Here is a 24,793-nt window from a genome sequence, read left to right as displayed (position 1 = left end):
AGCCGGTGAGCTCCAGAAACGGGAACACATCTGCTGTTATAAGAAATGTAGCTTGAGTGCAGATCAAGACCTTGACAGAACCCCATCCACCTTGAAAAGAAGAAAAAAGACAGACGTTGAAAAGAGGGATTTAAGCTGTTTCTGCAGATGAGCTCAAAGTGGCAGCTAGTTGGCTCAGTCTTAAATCTGCCATCAAGTCCTAATCCTAATCCTACTTTGAGGAAAAGCAACATCTTCTTTGATTCCTAGGACGCTGACGCACAACCGTTCAGAATGGAGAAGGAATGTTCACTTTAGCGTTGAACCTTCAGCTCAAACATCAGGAGCACACAAAAGCCCTGCAGAAACAGCAAATGTGTACAGTATCACCTCACCTACCTACACCCACCTCCTTCCTCGTCTGTGAGTAAGTCAGCAGTTCCCACTCAGTGCTCGTCAGCCAACCCTGAACTGAAAGAATCAAGAACAAAAGCAAACTATCCTTCATCCCAAGAAACTGCCTGAGAATAATACCAGAATTTCACTATTGTATGTCCTCATGCACAAATAATGTAAAGTAACAGTTTTACCATGTTAATCTCAGGACAATAAAGAGAACAGCTGTAACTGAGAAACTTGTTTGACCCCAACCTAACAGAAATGTTGGAATTATGCCTGTGGACGATAGTGATACTAAACTACAGATCATAGCAAATTTCAATTAACCTTCTCTGCATGTGGGTCTCTAAGAAGGCCTTAATATCGTTATGATCCTGAATATATACATATATATATATATATATAAATCATGATTTGTGGCTGCAGTAAATTAATTCTCCCTTCACACAAAAGGTAATTTTTTCACAATACTCATGGCAAAAACTGCACTACAAAAATTAAAATTCTTAAGAAATTGTACTGCTATTTCTCCGAGTCCAACAGCTAAACTGCTATTTAATTTTAAAAAATTCAGCATTGTATGATTAATTTTTTTTTAAACATTCATTGGACTGCTGGAAATTTAGAGAAAATCTTACCGTGTGCATGAGCATGAGCACACGTGGCATATTTGCATGTCTATGTTTCTCTTGCTGATCAGCACCGACTCGTCCTAACATTCTTCAAACTGTGTATAATGCGTGTCGCTCCATGAGAATACATCTAAGTGACCCCTCTCTTGATGACTTAAACAGCAATTGATGTTAGACGATATGGATAATATTTGACTGTGAACAGACCTTTCAGCATTGATGGGTACAGAAAACAAACTGGAATCACTGTGATTGGCATTTGGAAGGCAGCATCAGGGCTACTGGTGAGAGTCTCTAGCAATTTAGCAGATTGCATGAATGCCGACAAGTGCAGGAGGTTCAATGCCTTCAGATGGCATCTTTAGACCTGGAGTAAAGAGAGTACAGAAGTGCAGGAGAATTGTGCAGAGTTGTAGCATTCCAGAAAAGTTCAGCAAGAACATAACCTCACCCAATCTAATTCCTTCAAATTCTTCCTTTTCTGCCCTTTGGTCACAAAAACAAGAAGGGTTCACAAATTTAAGCCAGAATCAGGGGCAATTTCAACAAAGCTCCTACAGACCAGACCTTCTCTTGTAGGTTGAGGTCCATAAGTCAATAGTCCACCACAATCCTTTTAACCAACTAATATCTATCCACCTCTGTTTGAATGATTGACAGTAATGATGTATAAGTGGCCAAGCTTAGATCCCAGCTTATGACAGTTTTGAATGCACTTGTTGAAATTTTCAATAAAGCTAGTATTAAAAAGCAAGTCTTTTTAAAAAAAAAACGGCTTCAAACTAGACCAGTCTCAGAATGCAGAGGAGGAGCACATTGCAACAGGTCATAATGAAGCAGAGACAGTTTCTCAGCAAATTGGGGTGTGCCAGTAACTTAAGCTCCATAACACTGACAAAGGCTACACTGCAGAAAAAAATATATAAATAGCTGTCTCTCCAATAGGAATGGGAAAATTTTATAGATTTTAGAATACATATATATTTTGTCTTTCTTTATATTGTTATTTTACAGAAGTGCATTTTGATTAAAAGAATGCATTCGGAATGAGCGGAGCATTTATTTTTAATTCGGACGTTTTGTTACTTCTTCGTGTGCCTTAGGAAATTTGGTAGTTCATTTCTTTCTAATTGAAGAAAGCGATCCAGATCACTCAATCAGAATGCTTCCTGCTTCTTTTAATATAGAATCTGACAAATATAAATAAATACTGCCAGTCCACTTAAATTTCATTATTTGAAACATCTTTATGCTTGGCTCTGATTAAGTGTGAAAGAAATGTAGCAGACAAAATATAATCAGGTACTTTTATTGTTAGTTTTAACTAATAAAAATGAAAGTCAGAAAGCCTTTTTGGAAAAATTAGGTTTCCTTCAACTCATAAAACTTAGTGCCAGCAAATAAATGCCAATCTTGTAGAAGTTGCACTAATACTATTTTTCTTAAAGATCAGAATCAGAATCAGTTTTAATACCACGGGCATATGTCATGAAATTTGTTGTCTTTGTGGCAGCAGTACTTTGCAATATATAATAATAGCGAAAAATTATCTCTGTGTGCTTCCAAAATGAGCATAGCTTAAACAATCTCATTTGCTTGTTAGTAGCATGACATGGTGACATGATACTGGTGGTAACCTTTAATAAAGTAATATAACCTTGAATGTGCAAGTTTGTTATTTTCATTTCAGCTGCACATTTTTAGAGACAAAAAGTTAAGCAATTTCTTGTTTTCTTTCAATAATCAGATATGCTACATTTTGCCAAACACTAACAAACCAAAAATGTAATCCAAAAATGCTGACCCCAAATTATACAGTTTACAATCCACTAGTCAAAGGTACAGTTCACCACAACACAATAATTTCCTCAAGCAGTAAGAGTTAATGATGTAAATGAAACACGTCTTTCCTCTGCTAAAGTGCAGGTGTAATCTTAAAGTCTTTGGGTTAAAAAAAATTCAGAAGCTCTTGAAATTCCCGTTTCCAACTATTTTGTCCATCAGTCTTCTTTTACATTGAATGGCTGCAACTGGTGCACAAATTCATCTCCTCCCCCCCCCCCCCCCCCACTCAGCTTCTGCAAGCCGTTTCACATACGTTGCTCTACTGAACAGGTGAATAGGAACCAACTAAACAAAGTAAGTAAATTTACCCTCTTGGGACATGCTCTTGACCCTGGAACAGCAATAGTCTGATGAACCATTTGTATTTTGATCTGAGTGAATTAAGTTCAAGCCCTCATCTATTTTGGATCCTTAAGTCCAGAATTCAGGTATTAGCTTGGTAGGAGGATGACACAAATGCAGGTGTATACAATGGACACACGAGACACTACAGATGCTGGGATCTGGGACAATCTGTAGGTGTATTTCAGAGGTCTGTGGCAGGAAAGGAAAAGTGTTTCAGGGTGAAATTTTATTTTTTGTTTCAGGGACCAGAATCAGAATTAGTATCACTGGCATATGTCGTGAAATTTGCTGTAGCCGTACAATGAAATACATGATAAATAAATATAGAGAAAAAGACTGAGTTATAGTAAGCATATATGTGTCTATTAAATAGTTAAGTTAAAATAGGTAATGCAAAATTACAAAAATAAAAAAGTAGTGAGGTAGTGTTCATGGGTTCAATGCCCATTTTGAAATCAGATGGCAGAGGGGAAGAAGCTGTCCCTGAATTGCTGAGTGTGTGCCTTCAGACTTCTCTACCTCCTTCCTGACAGTAACAGTGTGAAGAGGTCAGGTCCTGGGTGGTGGGGATCCTTAATGATGGGCACCGCCTTCCTAAGGCACCACTCCTTGAAGATACTACAGAGGCCAGTACCCATGATGGATCTGACTGGTTTTACAAGTTTCTACAACTTCTTCGATCTTGCGCAGTAGCTCCCCCCACCATACCAGATGGTGGTGCATGGTACATTTGTAGAAGTTTGAGTGTTTTAGTTGAGCAACCAAATCTCAAACTCCCAATAAAATGTAGCTGCTGCCTTGCCTTCTTTATGGCTGCATCAAGAAGTTGCAACCAGGTCAGGTCCTCTGAGATATTCACATTTACGAACTTGAAACTGCTCACTCTCTCCACTTCTGTTGCCTCATCCCACCCTTCCTGAGATACACAATCAGCTCTTTGGTCTTGCTGAAACTGAGGGCAAGGTTGTTGCTGCAACACCACTTAGCTAGCTGATATATCTCACTCCTGTACGCCCTTTGGTCTCCATCTGAGTAGAGTTACAGGTCCCATTCTAACCAGTACTGAAATCTGGTGTGGATCTGGAAATAGTATTATCTGGAAGATTCTTCAGAAGCCAAGAATGAGGCATAAATCATGTGCTTAAAGCCAGTTTTTTTGGATGTTCATAACAAAGAAATAAAAATAAAGCACTATGAACAACTAACACAGCAGCAGGTAACCAACTGTAACTGTAACTAGCACAGTCTATCAACGAACCTGCCTTCTGGCCTTTCTTTATGCTGAAAACTGGTTCAAGCTGGACAGATAAGGGAATTTTGTACTGATAAGAATAGTCCATAAGAGGACAAGGACAGTCGTGATTTATACTGTCATGGCATCTCAGGCTTATAAAGAAACTACAGAATCAGAATTAGGTTTAATCATCGACAGTGCTTCTCCCTATAGATGCTGCCTGGCCTGCTGTGTTCCACCAGCATTTTGTGTGTGTTACTTAGCTTTAATATCACCGGCATATGTCGTGAAATTTGTTTACTCTACTGTAGCAGTACAATGAAATACATGATAAAAGAGAAAAGGTGATGAACAGTAAGTGTGTGTGTATATTTATATATATTAAATAGTTAAAATAAATAAGTAGTGCAAAAATAGAAATAAAAAAGTAGTGAGGTAGTGTTCATGGGTTTAATGTCCATTCAAAGATTGGATGGCAGAGGACAAGAATCTGTTCCTGAAATGTTGAGTGTGTGCCTTCAGGCTTCTGTACCTCCTACCTGATGGTAGCAATGAGACCAAGGCATGACCTGGTTGATGGGGATCCTTGATGAATGATGCAGCTTTTTTGAGGTGTCACTCCTTGAAGATGTCCTGGATACTACAGAGGCTAGTGCTCACGATGGAGCTGACTAAGTTTACAAGTCTGTATAGCTTATTTCAGTCCTGTGCAGTAGCCCCACCACCCCCACTTCTATACCAGACCATGATGAAATCAATTAGAAGGCTCTCCATGATATATCTCTCTTTGGTGACATACCAAATCACCTCAAACTCCTATTGAAATGTAGATACTGGTGTGCCTTCTTTATAGCTGCATCAATATGTTCAGCCTAGGATAGATCCTCAGAGATACTGACATCCAGAAACTTGAAATCTCTCACTCTTTCCACTTCTGATCCCTCTATGAGGTCTGGAGCGTATTCCCTCACCCTATCCTGTCTGAAGGCTACAATCAGTTCTTTGGTCTCCATGATGAAAGGTTGTTGCTCCAAAACCACTCAACCAGCTGACATATCTCCCTCCTATATGCCCCCACCCCCTGTCACCATCTGAAATTCTGCCAACAGCAGTTATATCGTCAGCAAATACAAAGATGACATTTGAGCTTTGCCTCACCACACAACAGTACAGAGCCAGATAATGCATACTACAACTTACTGAAAATCCACAGAAAATTTTTAGACAAGCAGGTGATTATACAAATATACAAGCAAACATAAAGTTAAATTACAAGAAAAATGACAATAACAATTTAGACCTTAATCCTACAATAGGTTGCAATGTAGATTACAGCACTGTTCCTCTGCAATGCAGGCCAAGTAGCTGGTAGATGCAAAATCTGCAGGAAGGTGACAAATTTCATTATGCATGTAAATTGTCAGATATAATGGAAATGTTAATGGAAAAGTATAGTAAAAACATGACAGGAATAAGTCTTTAGGAGTTAGTAAGTGAAGATAAATATCCCGGATCTTAATGAGGTATATATAAATTCTTTAAAAAAAACATAGTTTTTAATCTGGAGGCCTGTACTATGACCTGGATCTATATGTGTAGTAGAGTGGTGATTCTACCAAAGTTGCTGCTTCACAGTTCAGGCTAACTATGCAAATCCTGGCTTCTGGTGCTGTCCGAGAGAAGTCTGCATGTTTTCCGGCAAAAGCATGGATTTCCATCATTTGCTCCATTCCTCTCATATCCACCAATGCTCAGATTGGTAGGTGACTGTAAATTGCCCTTTGTGTATAAGTAAGTAGCAGAACCTGGAAAGAGTTGATGGAAATGTGGGATAAAGTTAAAATAGGGTGATAGCATGAAGGACCTGTTTCTGTGCTACACTACTGCACAAGTTCTATCACAAGAAAACAGCAGAGGAATTTAAATTTTTATAATTAAATAAATCCAGAATAAAGTCTGCATCAAAAATAATTAAGGTTAAACTACCAGATTGTCTATAAAAACACATTAGTTCATTGAATGTTGAAAGGGCTCAACAGTGTGGAGGTGGAGAGGATGTTTCCTGCAGTGTGGGAGTCTAAGACAAGAGGGTAGAGCCTCAGAATAATGTCCTTTTATAATGGAGATAAGAGGGAATTTATTTAACTGGAGAGCGGTGAATCTGTGGAATTTATTATGACAGGCATCTGTGGAGGTCATGTTACTAGGTACATTTAAGGCAGAAGCTGATAGATTCTTGATTAGTCAGGGCATGAAGGGACATGGGGAGAAGGCAGGAGATTGGGGCTGAAAGGGAAAATGGACCAGCCATGATGAAATGGTGGAGCAGACTTGATAGGCCAAATGGCCTAATTCTGCTCCTATATCTTACGGTCTTAATATTCTTCAATAAAGGCTAAATGCTGTTCTGACAATGTATATGACCCCCAGCCCCACAGCAGATTGATTTTTTTGATCACATGGAATGATCAAACAAGCTTCTCGATTCGGGTGGATATAGGTATGCACTGTCCAGCAATACCTACATTCTATGAACAAATAAACTGAAACGATTTGTTTCGAGCAAATTGCGATATTGATTCATACAGATCAGTAAGTCTCAGATTAAGTTCCTACCCATGTCAAATTCAGAAAGGGAAAATTCCCATGATTCCTAGTTCGGATTGCTAACTAGTGACCCCTACTGGGATTCCAAAGTTGGGTGAGTAAAAGATCAACTGATACCATGAGGGGCCTCCACAGTCAAATAGCCAACATCACTCAGACAGCGAGACTGGCCACTTGAGCAATGTACCAGAAAGTTAGCAGACATTTGGGAAACCAGATATTGAACAAAGAAGAATTTACACCTTTAAAAAAAGAAAAAAAACATATAGAGGGGTGAGTGGAAATGCAAAGCAGACAGTACAAGAAATTTCCATTAACCCCAATGCATATTCTCCATGTCAGTCTGTGTTCTTAAACGTTCACCAACCATTAACAGAACTGGTATCTGTTAGTATCTATTGCAATCTGTGGCACCATCTCTAACTCATGTATTTATGAAGTGAAAAAGATATAAAAACGTTCTTTTTAAGGAATGACCTATTACATCATCTTCTTAGTAAAGATGCAGGCCTGATTACAGGTTAATATTTACCTAGTGTGTTACTATCATACATCCGTAATGTTTTCATAGCATATAAAAACATTTCAAAGTAACAAAATATCTAGTAAAAATAGTAGATAAAATACGTTCTGCAACTTTATTAAATGCAAACCTAGTGCAGAGGAGAGGGGGGAAAGGCAGACAATAAATGCCCCTTAACGGGGCCTGCCAAATCTGAGTCGTTTGATCATTCTTAATTTATAACAGATTTAGCTGTCAGTCATCTGCTAGCATCAGCTGATGAATGAAAAGACACATTTGGAATTGCTCATGCTTGAAAAGGTTAAACATTGTAGAAAAGGCTGAAGGGAATACTGTATTACAGTTTTGCAATACTGCTGATTTTATTTGATTAAAGTGAGATGTTACAGTTACAAGAAAACGCTATATCCTCATTAAGTCATCGTGTTGTATGTCCTCCAAAGGTTGCAGCCATTCTATACTTCATGAAGTGGCTAATGTCAGCATTTTACAACAGATGGCATCTGAAGGCTATCCTTGGCACCTTACTTCAATAAAATTATAACAAGAAATTTGATCAAAGCTTCTTCTGAACTGCTACAGCAAAATGAAGCAAAGCATCAAGATAAATTCATTTAACATTCTTCAGTAGTGAATGCATTTCTGTTGATATAAATGTTAAGCAGAATTGTTTTCTACACTGCAATTAACTCTTCCCAAAGGAAAATATCCATCTGGAGTAAAATTCCCTTTAATCAGTGTTTGCATTCCAACTGTGTGGTTGTTGTTACTGTACTAGAGCTTCTAAATTGGTTTTGTTTGGTTTCGCTATGCTGTGGCAAATATACTGCTCAGTGTTGGTTACATCTCCTGCTGACAGCAATGACAACATCATTATGAATCAGCCAATTATGCCTTTCAGAAGCAGCAATATAATTTTAGCCAATCCCTGTGAGTGCGATAATTTATTAATGTACTAAGTTTCCCCATTCCCCAATACTTATTCTAACTGGATAAATGCATCACATAATGTGAGTTCTGAAGATCAAAGCAAGCCCCAAGGTCAATTTCAGTTTCTTGCTGGATTAGCTACAGACGGGAAGAGTGGGAAAAACCAGTCATGATCCGTGCTGTTGTTTGCTATTTAGTAACTCCCACCAGAAAGGAAATGATCAACAGTGTTTCCCAACCCCCCCCCCACTCCAGTGAGCTACTGGGACCGTGGCCTGGAAACAGATTCACACCTCAAAATCTAAGTTACACAGTATGTTGGCCCACTCAAGTTTTCAACAGGATTTGCCTGGCCTGATATCTAATCAAACACAAGGCCTAAGTTTTTTAACTCCGACAATAACATTTCTTTTGCAATTTCCTGACAGTGTGGATGGTGGGCACCGTGCAGAAAGTAACTTAAGTAGTAATGGATAGGAGAATCTTGTGGGTATTCTTTGAACAATGGGGCTAATAATTGTTTGTACTTACTAGGGCTGCCTGAGAACTTTGGCAAGAGGATTGGGGATCAGAAGGGAAATGATCACAAAGAAATATAATTTAACAGGGCTTAGAAAAAGATGGTGCCTTGTACCCAAGAACATAGACCATAAGACAGGCATGGGCAAACTACGGCCCACGGGCCATATGCGGCCCGTTAAGCTTTTTAATCTGGCCCGCAGAACTTGATGAAATTATATTAATAAACCTTGTTAACGTTTCTTCCCCACAATTCTGGCGTTTTCCCAATAGATGACGCACTCTGTATACATTTGTGGCGACCCATTTCCTGGCACATCCGAACCGGCTCACAATTAGCCAGTGTTCCGGCTAAGGGAGGTAGCCTGTGGGGATTTGCGAGCACAGAGCTTTGGAGCCTCTGCGCCACAGGGGGCAGGTTGAGGGAGGCTTAAAAGTGAGGCTGGGGATTTCGAATAAAGTTTCTTTCTTCAACTGCAGTTACCGACTCCGTGTCGTAATTTTAGCGCTGCCTGTAGCACACCGCTACACATTGACCTTTGTTGAGGTGCAGCGTATTACTCCACATTTGCGCTTTACTCTTTGTTCGGCTCGACCTATTTGTGTGAACAGGTGTTCAGTGTCATGAATATCAACAAAGCCAACCACAGATCCAAGTTAACTGACCAACACCTCAGATCCATCCTGAGAATCGCCACAACAAAACTAAATCCAGACTTTGATGCGCTGGCTAAAAAGGGAGACCAACAACACTATTCCCACTGAAATTAAAAATAAGTTTCTTCGTTGTGTTATGTAAAAAATGCATTTGAAAATTTTTTTTTCAATAAGCCTAACATGTTACATGTCATTTCTGTTAAGTGATGGACATGAGTAGTGCGCAGGTGCATGTACGTTCTCAAAATAAAAAATGCGCTCCAGATCAAATAACGCACTCCGCATACTGGCGCGCTGTCACTGTTCTGTCTTTGTGCTGGTCGTTGTTGAGTTTTGGCACAGGGGACAATTGAATAAGAAGGAGCAGGACAAGTAGACCTGCATCTCCTACCGTTTTTGAAATAAAGACAGGCAGGAGGAGAGTGATGATGATAATATCTTGAAGGATAACAGAATTTTCAGTGCTTTAAAATAATAACTGTTACTATTAAAAAAAGCTGTATTTTATTCATTTAATTTTCAGTGTTTTAAAAGTCATTTCAATAAATAGCTGAATACCATTGGACTTCAAAGACAGATATTTTGTTGTAATGCATTTGTTCATTTTCAATTGAAATTAAAGCACATGTTTTCTACATATCCCATGATATTTTATTTTCTCTTATGAGGTGTATTACCAAAACACTCCGTCCATCTGCTCCTGGTCCGGCCCCCCTGCCAAATTTTAGAACCCTTTGTGGCCCACAAGTCAAAAAGTTTGCCCACCCCTGCCATAAGACATAGGAGCAGAATTAGGCCATTCAGCCCATCAAGTCTGCTCTGCCATTTCACCATGGCTGGTCCTGGATCCTATTCAACCCCATACACCTGTTCTCTCACCATTTCCCTTGACACCCTGACCAACCAGGAATCTATCAACTTCTGCTTGGAATATACCCACGGACTTGACCTCCACCACATTTTTTTTCAGAGCATTCCACAGACTCACCACTCTTTGGCTAAAACAATTCCTCTTTACTTCTGTTCTAAAAGATCACCTCTCAATTTTGTGGCTGTGCCCTCTGGTTCTGGATACCCCCACCAGAGGGACCATCCTCTCCACAGCCACCCTATCTAGTCCTTTCAACATTCTGTAGGTTTCAATAAGGTCTCCCCTCATTCTTTTAAATTCCAGTGAGTACAGGCCCAAAGCTGCCAGACACTCCTCATATGTTAACCCTTCATTCCCAGAGTCATCCCTGTTAACCTCCTCTGGACTCTCTCCAACGACAATACATCCTTTCTTGGGATAAGGGGCCCAAAACTGTTGACAATACTCCAAGTGTGGCCTGACTCGGGTCTTATAAAGTCTCAGCGTTATCTCCTTGCTTTTATATTCTATTCCCCTTTAAATAAATGACAGTGCTGCATTTGCCTTCTTTACCACAGACTCAAACTGTAAGTTAACCTTCTGGGAGTCTTGCACTAATGATGTTTGAATTTCTCCCCATTTAGATAATAGTCTGCACTATTGTTCCTTTTACCAATATACATTATCATACATTTCCCATCACTGTATTCCATCTGCCCATTCTTCCAATTTCACTAAGTCCTGCTGCAATCACATTGCTTCCTCAGCAGTACCTACCCCTCCACCTATCTTCGTATTATCCACAAACTTTGCCACAAAGCCACCAATTCCATTATCCAAATCACTGACAAACAATGTGAAAATTAGCGGTCCCAATACTGACCCCTGAGGAACACCACTAGTCACCGGCAGTCAACCAGAAAGTGTCCCCTTTATTCCCACTCGCTGCTTCCAGCCTGTCAGCCACTCCTCTATCCATGTCAATATATTCCCTGTAACACCATAGGATTTTATCTTGTTAAGCAGCTTCATGTAAGACACCTTCTGAAAATCCAAGTAAGTGACATCCACTGCCTCTCCTTTGTCTAGCCTGTGTGTTACTTCCTCAAAGAATTCCATCAGATTTGTTAGGCAAGATTTTGTTTTGCAAAAGCCATGCTGACTTTGACTTATTTTATCATTTGTCTCCAAAACCTCGTTCTTAATAATTGACTCAAACATATTCTCAACCATTGAGGTTAGGCTAAATGGCCTATAATTTCCTTTCTTTGTCTTCCTCCCTTTTTAAAGGGTGGAATGACATTTACAATTTTCCAGTCCTCCGTGACCATGCCAGAATCAAGAGATTCTTGAAAGATCATGACAATATATCCGTCGTCTCTTCAGCAACCTCTCTAAGGCTCTGGCATGTAGACCATCTGGTCCAGGTGACTTATCCACCTTAAGACCTTTGAGTTTGCCTAGCACTTTTTCCTTTGTAACAGCAATGGCACTCACTCCTGCTCCCTGACACTCACATCTGGCATACAGCTTGTATCTTCCACAGTGTAGACAGATGCAAAGTACCAATTATGTTCATCTGCCATTTCTTTGTGCCCCATTACTACCTCACCAGCATCATTTTCCAGTGGTCCAATATCAACTCTTGCTTCCCTTTTATTCTTTATATAACTGAAAAACTTTTACTTCATATTTCATCATTTCTCTTATAGCTTTTTAAGTTGCCTTTTGTTGGCTTTTAAAAGCTTCCCAATCATCCAAATTCAGACTAATTTTTGCTATTTTATATGCCCTTTCCTTGGATTTTATGCAATCCTTAACTTCCTTTGTCAGACATAGTTGTTTAGCCCTGCCATTTGAGAACAATGTCTTCTGTGAGACATATCTATCCTGTGCCTTGTAAACTGTTCCCAGAAACTTCAGCCGCCTCTGTTCTGGTGTCATCCCCATCAGCATCCTCCTCCACTCCACCTGGCCAAGCTCCTCTCTCACATCTCTGTAGTTCTCTTCACTCCATTGCAATACTGATACATGCTTCTCCCTCTCAAATTGCAGTACAAATTCAATAATATTATGATCATTGCCTCCTAAGGGTTCCTTTATGTTTGGCTGACTAATAAGATCTGAGTAATTACACAACGCCCAATCTAAGATAGTCTTTCCCCAAGTAGGCTCGAGCACAAGCTGCTTTAAAAACCCATCTCAAAGGCATTCAACAAATTCCCTCTCTTGCAATCCGACACCAACCTGATTTTCCCAATCCCCTTGGATGTTGAATTCCCCCAAAACAAATGTGATATTACCCTTATTACATGCCTTTTCCAGAGTCCTTTGCAACCTCAACCCCACATCTTGGCTACTATTTGGAGGCCTATATGGTGTTTGTACCTTTGCAGTTTCTTAACTCCACCCCCAAAGATTCACCATTCTTTGACTTTATGTCACCTCTTTCTAAAGATGTAATTCCATCGCTTACCAATACAGCCACCTATGCTTTCCTTTCAAAACAAAGTACATCCTTTGACATTAAGCTCCCAACTATGATCTTCTTTCAGCCAAGACTCAGTGACCTACTGCTTCTGACCTGAATAAATTTGTGATCTACTGAAATGATCACAGAGCAGGCAGTAACTTTCCAAAGAAGGTTTGCTTCAGCATATGTATTTGCCATTCACCGCCATCATTTGGCCAGTACAAGTGCTATCAGAACAGTTGACATCACCACACAAGATCGGTAGCCCCCATACCATATGTGCAGACGACATGTAGCTATTGCAATCAAATGTTGACAGTACACAAAATGCCTTGCACATATCAATGGAACTCCATTATTCCTTGGTGGGGGTGGGATGGTTAAATGGTGCTAAAAAGAAACTGCTGGAGGAACGTGGTTGGTCAAGCAGCATCTTTACAGAGGAGTTCCTTCAGCAGCTTGCTTACTTTTGCACCAGGTTCCAGCATCTGCAGTCTTGTGTGCTTTCTGTCTAGGGAGCTAGTCAGATCTTCAGATAGAATGCATGCTTCATAACGCTGAGCAGAGCACAATTGTCGCAACACAATCAGCTCTCCCTTACTTTGCGCAAACCAAACCTTGCATCATTTCTCAAATAAGCTTGCTGCTCGTTGCAGAATGATTGTGGCAATTTTGTCACAGATGTAACTAGCAAAAAAGAGCACAAAAGAATTACTCTATCTGGCAAGACTCTCCATATTTCAGGAACCAATTTAAAATCTCATCAGTTACCATCTATAACAATTATACTTCACCTCTCAAAGTCCAACCCTACGTCCCCATCGGGAGAGAAGGAAATGGTCAAGGCCGGCCCACAGGGCTCTGCTGATCCTGTATAGGCCAGTCCCCTGTACAGTGGATACAACAGATTACAGAAACATTGATGAACTCCAACCACAGCATTGACTTTGGACGATGTATTCAGGAGGTTATCAATAGCCTGTGCTCTACTGGGAGCTAAGGGCCCAAGAAAAAGACAATTACACATCCACATAAATTGCATGATCCTTTCTCAAGCCACTGAAACAAAAAAACAAATATTCTAAAGTAGTAAGTTAATTTTGGTATGTATTAGTTTTGTCTAACTATAATGCAACAGAAATCTTAAGGGCATTAGGAATATTCCCACATTCTGTTTGCAATTGTATGTCACAATACAAATTCTCATAAAAATACATGAAAGTATTATCTTGTACAATGTATTTGCAAATTTATAGTCCACGATCCTGTGCTGTTCGATTATGGTACACCTAGAATCTTCTAATCAGATCTGTTACTGGTATCTGTGAATTAATTAACTTCCGGTTAGCTATAAATACAGTTAAGACTTTTTTATTAATTTTTTTGAGAAAAATGAGTCCTGTGTAATCTCTGATATGATACCAGGCTGTCAAGCAGGATATCACAAAGGTCATAATATTAGAACACTCATATGTTGCTGACAAACATTAAGAATGTGTAGAACAGAAACAAATTTCAAATGGGAACAGCGCCACTTGGGAGAAAGCACATTTTAATGCAAGTTCCATTTACATGTTAATTGCAAAGGAGAAACTGCCCTTCAGAGCTAAGGTTTTATCCTTTGTAATTACAGATAATATTGACATTACAGAAATCAATTTCATTTTGCAACAAAAAGGACAGTAGTGAACTAGTCCATATTATTATATATAGTTTTAAAAGTTGACTGTTAATGCTTGTACTTACCATTTTTATTACTGCTAAATTTAACTTTATTAGAATACAATTCTGTCAACACAAATCATTACATATTTTCTCCAAAAAAGAACACTCTAGCCTTATCATCCAGGGATGATGAGAATCTAGGTCATCAATTATTCAGCTGCAAGTTTAACCCTAATATATTAAATGCCTTAAAAGTATACTATAATATTCAGTATTGTAATGTTCCTCTGGCATCATTATTCAATATCCAAGTTCTAAACCAAGCAAAGCAACTAACCTCTTAAGCATCACGGTAGAATATATTACTGTTGCAGAGTTGAAATTTCATATCATATACAGTTATGCTGATGTATAGATTCCTATGATAACAGCCGGAACAATCTACAAGGAGTAGAAGGCAGGAAAATCTACAAGGAGGATCGCGGCCCAAAGCATCGACTACCTGCTCATTTCAATAGATGCTGCCTGACCTGCTGAGCTCCTCCAGCAGCTTGTGAGTGTTGCTTTGGATTTCCAGCAGACATTCTGGTGTCTATGAAAATCTACAACTCTTCTTAATACCTGGGGTAATAAAATGACATCACTACTATGGCACGTACTTTATCAGAGACAACACAATTTTGCTCTGTTATTTGGGATACAAGCTAAAAATAAGATACATTTCAGGCTTTCACACCAGAGTTATGACAAACCCTGTAATTGTTTTCTACAGTTATAACAGCACAAATAATGCATATTATTCATAGTTCATATATGTACAGCCAAACATATTTGGGACAAAATAATCATTACTGGCATCCCACCAACTATATTTGATACTTCTACCAATAATAGCCGAACAATTATTTGTGGCACTAGAAGGTATCAAAGAGCTTTTGCATTTTGTTGGATCAAGGTACAAAGAACTGTTGATTTAAATTGAAGAGCATGATATGGCATAGAATTTTCAAATGCCACCTTATAAATAAATTCATATATTGCCCTTCTAAGCTGAAGCCTTTCAGGCCTCTATGTTCAGGGGAATTAGATGTGCATGTTTAAAGGAAAGGTACAACCTACAGAAGGAGACATTTAGACTGGTGAGCAATACTAGTCATCAGTACTAAGGGATAACTTAGAAAACAGATTAGGGAATTCTAGAGTTTTGAACCTAGATATCTGAAGGCTCAGATGTTGATAATAAGGCATTGGAAACCAAGGATTCATGTGAAATAGAACTGGGGAAACAGAGAATGATGATACAACAAAGGCAATGAGATTACAGAGATGAAAGGTGGGTAGGGATAAGGCTATTGACAGATATTTGTAGATTTTAACATAAACATTCAGAAATCAGGATCCAGCAGAGGGCAATTAGCAAATGGGGATGAGGAAACAGAATTTGGCAAAAGCCAGAACATAGGCAATGGAATATCAAATTAACTTGAGAATATTGAGGATGGGTGTTGGTGAGTAAAGCAAACCAGTACCGGAATAACAGTTCTGGAAAAGTCTCAGTCATTATTGTGGATCCCAGCACCAAATGGACTGGTGCAGGAAAACTAACTGGATACCATTAAGATGTGCGTTTGGCTTGAACAAGTGAATCTCGATTGTAATTAACTATGATCGAAGTGACCATAATGTAAACTAATACTATTTAAATTTAATCAATCCACATACAATGTCCATAAGAAGTATTCACCCCCCCCCCGAAAGGTTTTATGTTTTATTGTTTTACAACATTGAATCACAATGCATTTAATTTGGTTTGTTTACACTGATCAACAGAAAAAGACTCTTTAGTGTCAAAGTGAAAACAGAGCTCTACAAAGTAATCTAAATTAATTACAAATATAAAACACAAAATAATCGATTGCAGAAGTTTTTACCCCCCCCCCCCCCCAACCACCCCTTTAATATGACACACCAAAACATCACTGGTGCAGCCAATTGCATTTAGGAGTCATATAATTAGTTAAATAGAGATCTGTTTTTGGAGATCTGTGTCCAGTCAGGGTGTTTCAATTGATTGGAGTAAAAATACACCTGTGTCTGGAAGGTCCAACCACTACTGAGTCAGTATCCTGGCAAAAACTACACCATGAAGACAAAAGAACACTCCAAGCAACTCTGTGAAAAGGTTATTAAAAAGCACAAGTCAGGAGATGGATACAAGAAAATTTCCAAGTCGCTGAATATCCCTTGGAGAACAGTTAAGTCAATCAAAATGGAAAGAATATGGCACAGCTATAAATCCGCTTAGAGCAGGCCGTCCTCAAAAACTGGGTGACCATGCAAGAAGGGGTCTAGTGAGACCTAATACAACTCTGGAGGAGTTACAAGCTTCAGTGGCTGAGAAGGAAGAGATTGCACGTACAACAATTGTTGCCCAGGTGCTTCACCTGTCACAGCTCTATGGGAGAGTGACAAAGAGAGAGTCATTGCTGAAAAAAAAACTCAAATTAAATCTCAGCTGGAGTTTGCCGGAAGCCATGTGGGAGACTCAAAGGTCAACTGGAAGGTCCTATAGCGTGATGAAACCAAAACTGAGCTTTTTAGCCATCAGACTAAGTGCAGTGTTTGGCATAAGCCAAACACCACACGTCATCAAAACTCATCATTCCTACCATGAAGCATGATGGTGTCTGCATCATGCCATGGGAATGCTTCACTGCAGCAGGCCCTGGAAGGCTTGTAAAGGTAGAAGGTAAAATGAATGCAGCAAAATACTTTGAAATCCTGGAGGAAAACCTGATGCAGTCTGCAAGAGAACTGCAACTTGGGAGAAGATTAATTTTCCAGCAAGACAATGAACCCAAGCATAAAGCCAAAGCTATTGAATCAGAATCAGAATCAGGTTTATTATCACCGGCATATGACGTGAAATTTGTTAACTTAGCAGCAGCAGTTCAATGCAATACATAATCTAGCAGAGAAAAAAAATGAATAAAATAAAATAAATTAATTAATTAATTATAGTTTACATATGTTTAATAGATTTAAAAAATAAGCAAAACACAGAAATACTGTATATTAAAAGAAGTGAAGTACACAGGAGTGGTTTAAAAACAACAAAGTTAATGTCCTGGAGTGGCCAAGTCAGAGTCCAGACCTCAATCCAATTGAGAATTTGTGGCTGGACATGAAAAGGGCTGTTCACTCATGACTGCCATGCAATCTGACAGAGCTGGAGCAGTTTTACAAAAAAGAATGGGGGGAAATTGCAGTAAGTATCCAGATATGCAAAGTTTATACAGACCTATCCACACAGACTCAAAGCTGTAATTGCTGCCAAACATTCTTCTACTAAATACTGACTTGAAGAGGTTGAATACAATCAATTATTTTGTGTTTTATGTATGTAATTAATTTAGATCTCTTTGCAGAGATCTGTTTTCACTTTGACATAAGAGTTTTTTTTGATCAGTGTCAAAAAAGCAAAATTAAATCTTCTGTGATTCAATGTTGTAAAACAATAAAATATGAAAACTTCCAAGTGGGTGAATACTTTTTATAGGCATTGTTTCTGCACTGGATTGCAACAAAAGGTCTGAAAGGAAGCCTTTCACCACAGCTAGAATTTAAGGTTGAGGCAATCATCATTCAGTTCTTGCCCTCTGTGCTGTGCCCCAGATTGAAAGTTGGATTATGTATCCTGTATTTCCTGAAGAGCTAATAATAATCAACTCTGATAATCAAATCACAATTACATTTTAAAACAGCTTTTACTTTTTATAACCACTTTTCTCAGGGTCAAAATTATTTACAGCGATATATATGCTTATAAACCAGTGGAAATCTTTCCTATTAACCATTAACTTTGCAGTATAGTTTGATACAAACATGAGTCTATTATTTAATTTTTATTTCAAATATGAAGACTACACAATTAAGCCAAATCTATCTGCAGTGTGTAATTTTTTAATGCAAGAAAAAAACTTCCAGAGCACTCCAATTGTGTGCTATCATTTAAAACGATAAGCCATACAATTTCTGGAAAAGAACTTTGATTTAGTTTCCATGACTCCTCAGCCAAATTTACAATGTGCAAGTGGGAAAATTACAGCTGAATTTAATCCCCAAGATCTCTCCACATGATTTAGACTTTTGCAAAAAGACACATTATTATTTTTCGTAACTCTACAACATTATGATTAGTTGCAGGAAAAAAATGGAAGCCCAGGAGAAAGAGTCTTAGTTTCATTTTTATTTTAGCAAGCTGGGCATGTATAACAACCAGCATGATGAAATAGGCCATTTACGTACTTTTACATATAACCCGTAATGAAGTATTTAAATAAAAAATTTAAAATATTACTGAAACACTACTGAAATCTTAAATACTCAGTTATAAACTCCAACTCAATATACTGTACAATGTGTCTCAACTTGCATAAGCATTTTATATATATATATACATACACATATACACAGTATTGTGGCGACCCATTTCCTAGCGTATCCGAACCGATTCACAATTAGATAGCCTACGGGGGTTTGCGAGCACAGAGCTTTGGAGCCTCTGCGACATGGGGGGCCGGTTGACAGAGGCTTAAAAAGTGAGGCTGAAGTTTTCGAATAAAGTTTTTTCCTTCGACTGCAGTTACCGACTCCGTGTCGTAATTTTAGCGCTGCGTGTAGCACACCGCTACAATTGGTGACCCCGACGGTCCAAACGATTTTTGGACCAGAAATGACCGACGCCGCCTCTGTTCATGCGGTTTCGTTGAAACTGCCAGGTTTCTGGACACAGCGCCCGGACCTATGGTTCCAGCAAGCCGAAGCCCAATTCCACGTTCGCCAGATCACCTCAGAAGACACCCGCTACTACTACGTGGTGAGCTCCCTCGACCAGGACACAGCGGCCCAGGTCGCGGAGTTCGTACAGTCGTCCCCGGCAGACGGCAAGTACACGGAATTCAAAGCCCTGCTCCTCAGGACTTTCAGACTCTCTCGGCGCGAGCGGGCTGCCCGTTTACTGCACCTGGATGGCTTGGGCGACAGACCTCCATCGGCTTTAATGAATGAGATGTTGTCTCTCGCCGACGAACACACACCCTGCCTCATGTTTGAGCAGGCATTCCTGGAGCAGCTGCCCGAGGACATACGCCTGCTGCTGTCCGACGCGGATTTCAGCGACCCCCGGAAGGTGGCAGCCCGGGCGGACTTGCTGTGGAACGCCAAGACGGTGAGTGGGGCGTCCATCGCACAGATCACCCGGCCACGCTCCCAGCAGCAAACCAGTCCAGGCCCGGCCACAGAGCCCGCCAACCCCCGGCCCAATGAACACTGGTGCTTCTACCACCAGCGGTGGGGCGCAGAAGCCCGCCGTTGTCGCCCGCCCTGCAAGTTCCCGGGAAACGCCAGGGCCAGCCGCCGCTGATGGCTACGGCGGCTGGCCATCGGGATAGCCTCCTGTATGTGTGGGATAGAAGGTCGGGACGCCGGTTTTTGGTCGATACTGGGGCTGAGATCAGCGTTTTACCTCCGACGAGTTACGACACCCGCAGCAGGGCACCGGGTCCCCCCCTGAGGGCCGTGAATGGCAGCACAGTAAGGACCTATGGCACCCATCAGGTGCAGCTACAGTTCGGCTCCAGCCAGTTCACGTGGGACCACACTGGCCGCCGTAGCCCAACCGCTTCTGGGTGCGGATTTTTTGCGGGCTCACAGCCTGCTGGTCGACCTGCCCAGGAAGAGACTGGTACACGCCGAGACCTTTCAGACGTTCTCCCTGGGTGCAGCCCAGTTGCCAGCCCCTTACCTCGGCTCCATCACGCTGTCCGACAACGACTTCACCAGGGTCCTGGCGGAGTTCCCATCGGTTCTGGCACCGCAGTTCACAGCGGCCATGCCCAGGACCACATCCCGACCCAGGGACCACCCCTCCATGCCCGTGCTCGGCGGCTTCCCCCGGACAAGCTCCAACTGGCGAAGGAGGAGTTCCAGAGGATGGAGGACTTGGGGATCATCCGGCGGTCCGACAGCCCATGGGCCTCCCCCCTGCACATGGTGCCCAAAGCGACGGGGGGCTGGAGACCGTGCGGCGACTACCACAGGCTGAACGAGGCTACCACACCGGACCGCTACCCTGTGCCGCACATTCAGGACTTTGCAGCAAACCTGCACGGCGCACGGATCTTCTCCAAGGTAGATCTCGTCCGGGGATACCATCAAATCCCGATGCATCCTGACGACGTCCCCAAAACGGCTCTCATCACCCCTTTCGGCCTTTTCGAGTTCCTCCGCATGCCGTTCGGCCTGAAGAATGCCGCACAGACGTTCCAGCGGTTAATGGACGCGGTGGGACGGGACCTGGACTTCGCGTTCATCTATTTAGATGACATCCTCATAGCCAGCGGCAGTCGTCAGGAGCATCTGTCCCACCTCCGTCAACTCTGCGCCCGACTGAGTGAGTACGGTCTTACAATCAACCCCGCCAAATGCCAGTTCGGACTCGATACCATTGACTTCCTGGGCCACAGGATTACTAAAGACGGGGCAACCCCTCTGCCCGCTAAGGTAGATGCGGTCCGCCACTTCCCCCGACCCACCACGATCAAAGGCCTTCAGGAATTCGTAGGTATGGTCAATTTCTACCGCCGCTTCCTCCCTTCAGCTGCCCGGATCATGCGCCCCCTGTTCGCCCTGATGTTGGGTCCGAGCAAGGACATTACCTGGGACGAGGAGTCCGCCGCCGCAATGCTAGTACATCCCAGAATGGACACCCCTACCGCCCTCACAGTGGACGCATCAAACACGGCAGTCGGTGGGGTGCTGGAGCAGCTCATCGCAGGTCGCTGGCAACCCCTGTCGTTTTTCAGCAAACACCTGCGGCCACCCGAGCTCAAGTACAGTGCTTTCGACCGGGAACTGTTGGCGCTCTACCTGGCAATCCGGCATTTCAGGTACTTCCTAGAAGGTCGGCCCTTCACCGCGTTCACGGACCACAAACCGCTTACCTTTGCGTTTACGAAAGCATCCGACCCCTGGTCGTCCCGCCAGCAACGCCACCTGTCCTACATCTCTGAATACACGACGGATGTCCGGCACGTCTCGGGTAAGGACAATGTCGTGGCGGATGCGCTCTCTCGCCCTACCGTTCATGCCCTTTCCCAAGGGGTAGACTTTGAGGCTCTGGCAGAGGCGCAGCAGGCGGATGAGGAGATTCCGAGTTACAGAACCGCAGTCTCCGGTCTGCAGCTCCAGGACCTCCCCGTGGGCCCAGGTGAGAGGACCCTACTCTGTGACGTCGCCACCGGCCAGCCCCGTCCAGTCGTCCCAACAGCATGGCGGCGCCGCGTTTTCGACTCCATTCATAACTTGGCGCATCCCTCCATCTGGACAACTGTCCGGATGGTTTCCAGCAGGTTCGTTTGGCACGGACTCCGCAAACAGGTCAGTGAATGGGCCAGAACGTGCATGCACTGCCAGACGGCCAAGGTGCAACGGCACACCAAAGCCCCACCGCAGCAGTTCCATCCCGCCCACCGGCGTTTCGACCACATTCATGTGGATATCGTGGGCCCCCTGCCAGTGTCGCGCGGAGCGCGTTACCTCCTGACTATCGTGGACCGGTTCACAAGATGGCCAGAGGCGGTCCCGCTCACCGACACCACCTCCGAATCTTGCGCCCGAGCCCTGATCGCCACCTGGATATCTCGCTTTGGTGTCCCGGCCCACATTACCTCCGACAGAGGCGCCCAGTTCACCTCCAGCCTGTGGTCAGCTATGGCCAGCCTTTTGGGGACTCAGCTACACCACACAACTGCCTACCACCCACAGTCGAACGGGCTAGTGGAGCGTTTCCACCGTCACCTGAAGTCGGCCCTCATGGCCCGCCTGCGAGGAACCAACTGGGCGGACGAGCTTCCCTGGGTCCTACTCGGCATCCGCACAGCGCCCAAGGACGACCTGCACGCCTCGTCGGCCGAGTTGGTATACGGCGCGCCCCTGGTCGTCCCCGGGGAGTTCCTACCAGCCCCAAGGGGGCAAGAGGAAGAACCCGCAGCAGTCCTGGGCAGACTACGTGAGAAGCTCGGTAACCTGGCCCCCATACCCACTTCACAGCACGGGCGGCACCCGACCTGTGTACCCAAAGACCTACAGAACTGTAAGTTTGTGTTTGTACGAAGGGGCGGGCATCGGCCACCGCTGCAGCGGCCATACGAGGGGCCGTTTATGGTGCTCAGGAACAACGGGTCCACGTTCGTTCTGGACGTTGGGGGGAAAGAGGAGGTTTTCACGGTGGACCGCCTCAAACCGGCCCATGTGGACCTGGCGCAACCGGCCGAGTTTCCGGCGCCTCGGCGCAGAGGCCGACCTCCCGAGCAGGTTCTGGCCCAGACTGTGGACATTGGGGGGTGTATCGCCGGTACTGGGGGGGGGGGTTATGTGGCGACCCATTTCCTAGCGTATCCGAACCGACTCACAATTAGATAGCCTACGGGGGTTTGCGAGCACAGAGCTTTGGAGCCTCTGCGCCATGGGGGGCCGGTTGACAGAGGCTTAAAAAGTGAGGCTGAAGTTTTCGAATAAAGTTTTTTCCTTCGACTGCAGTTACCGACTCCGTGTCGTAATTTTAGTGCTGCGTGTAGCACACCGCTACAGTATGTTATTTAGTAATTATAATACAACCATACAACAGACATCCACAGCAAAGTAAATTATAAATTGTCCCATTCGGGCCTAAAGATTTAATCACTGTTGGATAATTTCTTACTATTGTGGGATAACATCTTCCTTTAAATGGGTGGACTGTCTGTGTAATACTTGAATCTATTTCTTTTAGAGCAGTGACCCCTCCTCCCTCTTAGCACTGCGTATTGATCTGTTGTCTGCACATTCGCATTGATATGTTGCCTATGCACGCGAATTGTTCTCTCCCTCTCATGGCAATGTGAACAAACCAGTTCAAGGCATCTCCTGCGTGCGTGGTTTTATTTAATCAATATATAGTTGTGCACAGACACAACAAATTGGCAGCAAGTGCAAACCTTGGTTAAATAGCATGTGAAAATGTGTTGAATTTAAGGTGAAATTAACATGGTGATGGCTTCAGTCAGGCAAGTTGACAAATTTGACTGCGCTAATGAAGGCTGGGAGCCATATATCAAGACGGTGGAACTATATTGTAACATGAAAAATGTGGAGGAGCAAAAGAAAGTCCCTGCACTTCTTAGCTCAATGCATGCAAGGATGTACAGTCGAGTAACCTCTGAAAAGTCAGCAAGATTTTCAATGAAATTGTTACAATTTTACAAAATCACTTGAACCTTAAACCACTGGCAATAACTGAGAGATTAAGTTTTTTAAAAGGAACCAGTCAAGAGATGAAAGCATTTCTGAATACACTGCAGAACTGTGTAAACTCTACCCAGTACTGTGACTTTCTGTGACTTTAGCGATATACTTTCTGATGCATTAAGGGACAGACTTGTATGTGGCATACATAGTCAAAGGAGGCTACTGGCAGAAAGAGGCCGAACCTTCGAAAGGGCATTGATCATTGCAATAGTGTTAGGGACTGCAGCAAAGGATGCAGCAAAACTACAGAAAAGGAGGTTAGAATGTGAAATGCACATAATGTCCCTGAATGGTGTAAAAAGCCAAAAATATTATTGATGTGGTAAACCCCCCACGATGCAAATGACTGTTGGTTCAAGGAAAAAGTGTGTAGAAAGTGTCACAGACAAGTTCCCATGGAGAGAGTGCAATGCACCATCAATAACTCTCTCTGAGTTGTGAAGACGAGATATCGGCTTTTATTGACTAGAAGAAAGAACAAGCAGTAGTTGACCACCATACTACATCCTGGAGACTGAGAGGCCGGGCTCAGGCCTCAATCGCCTTTATACTGGGGTCTGTGGGAGGAGCCACAGTCAGTGGGAGGGGCCACAGGAGCAGTCAGCAGGGGGCGTGTCCAGACAGGTATATGTAGTTCACCACAGAGTGTGCAGACAAAAAGTACAAAATTAAGTACAGTCTGCCCTCCTTATCCGCAGGGGCTTGGTTCCGGGACCCCCTGTGGATACCAAAATTCACGGATGCTCAAGTCCCTTATTTAACATATATCAGTACAGTGGTTTTAGGA

Source organism: Hypanus sabinus, chromosome 3, assembly GCF_030144855.1.
Source record: "Hypanus sabinus isolate sHypSab1 chromosome 3, sHypSab1.hap1, whole genome shotgun sequence".
NCBI lineage: Eukaryota > Metazoa > Chordata > Chondrichthyes > Myliobatiformes > Dasyatidae > Hypanus > Hypanus sabinus.
The sequence above is the reverse complement of the archived record's forward strand: the minus strand, read 5'-3'. Positions refer to the sequence as shown.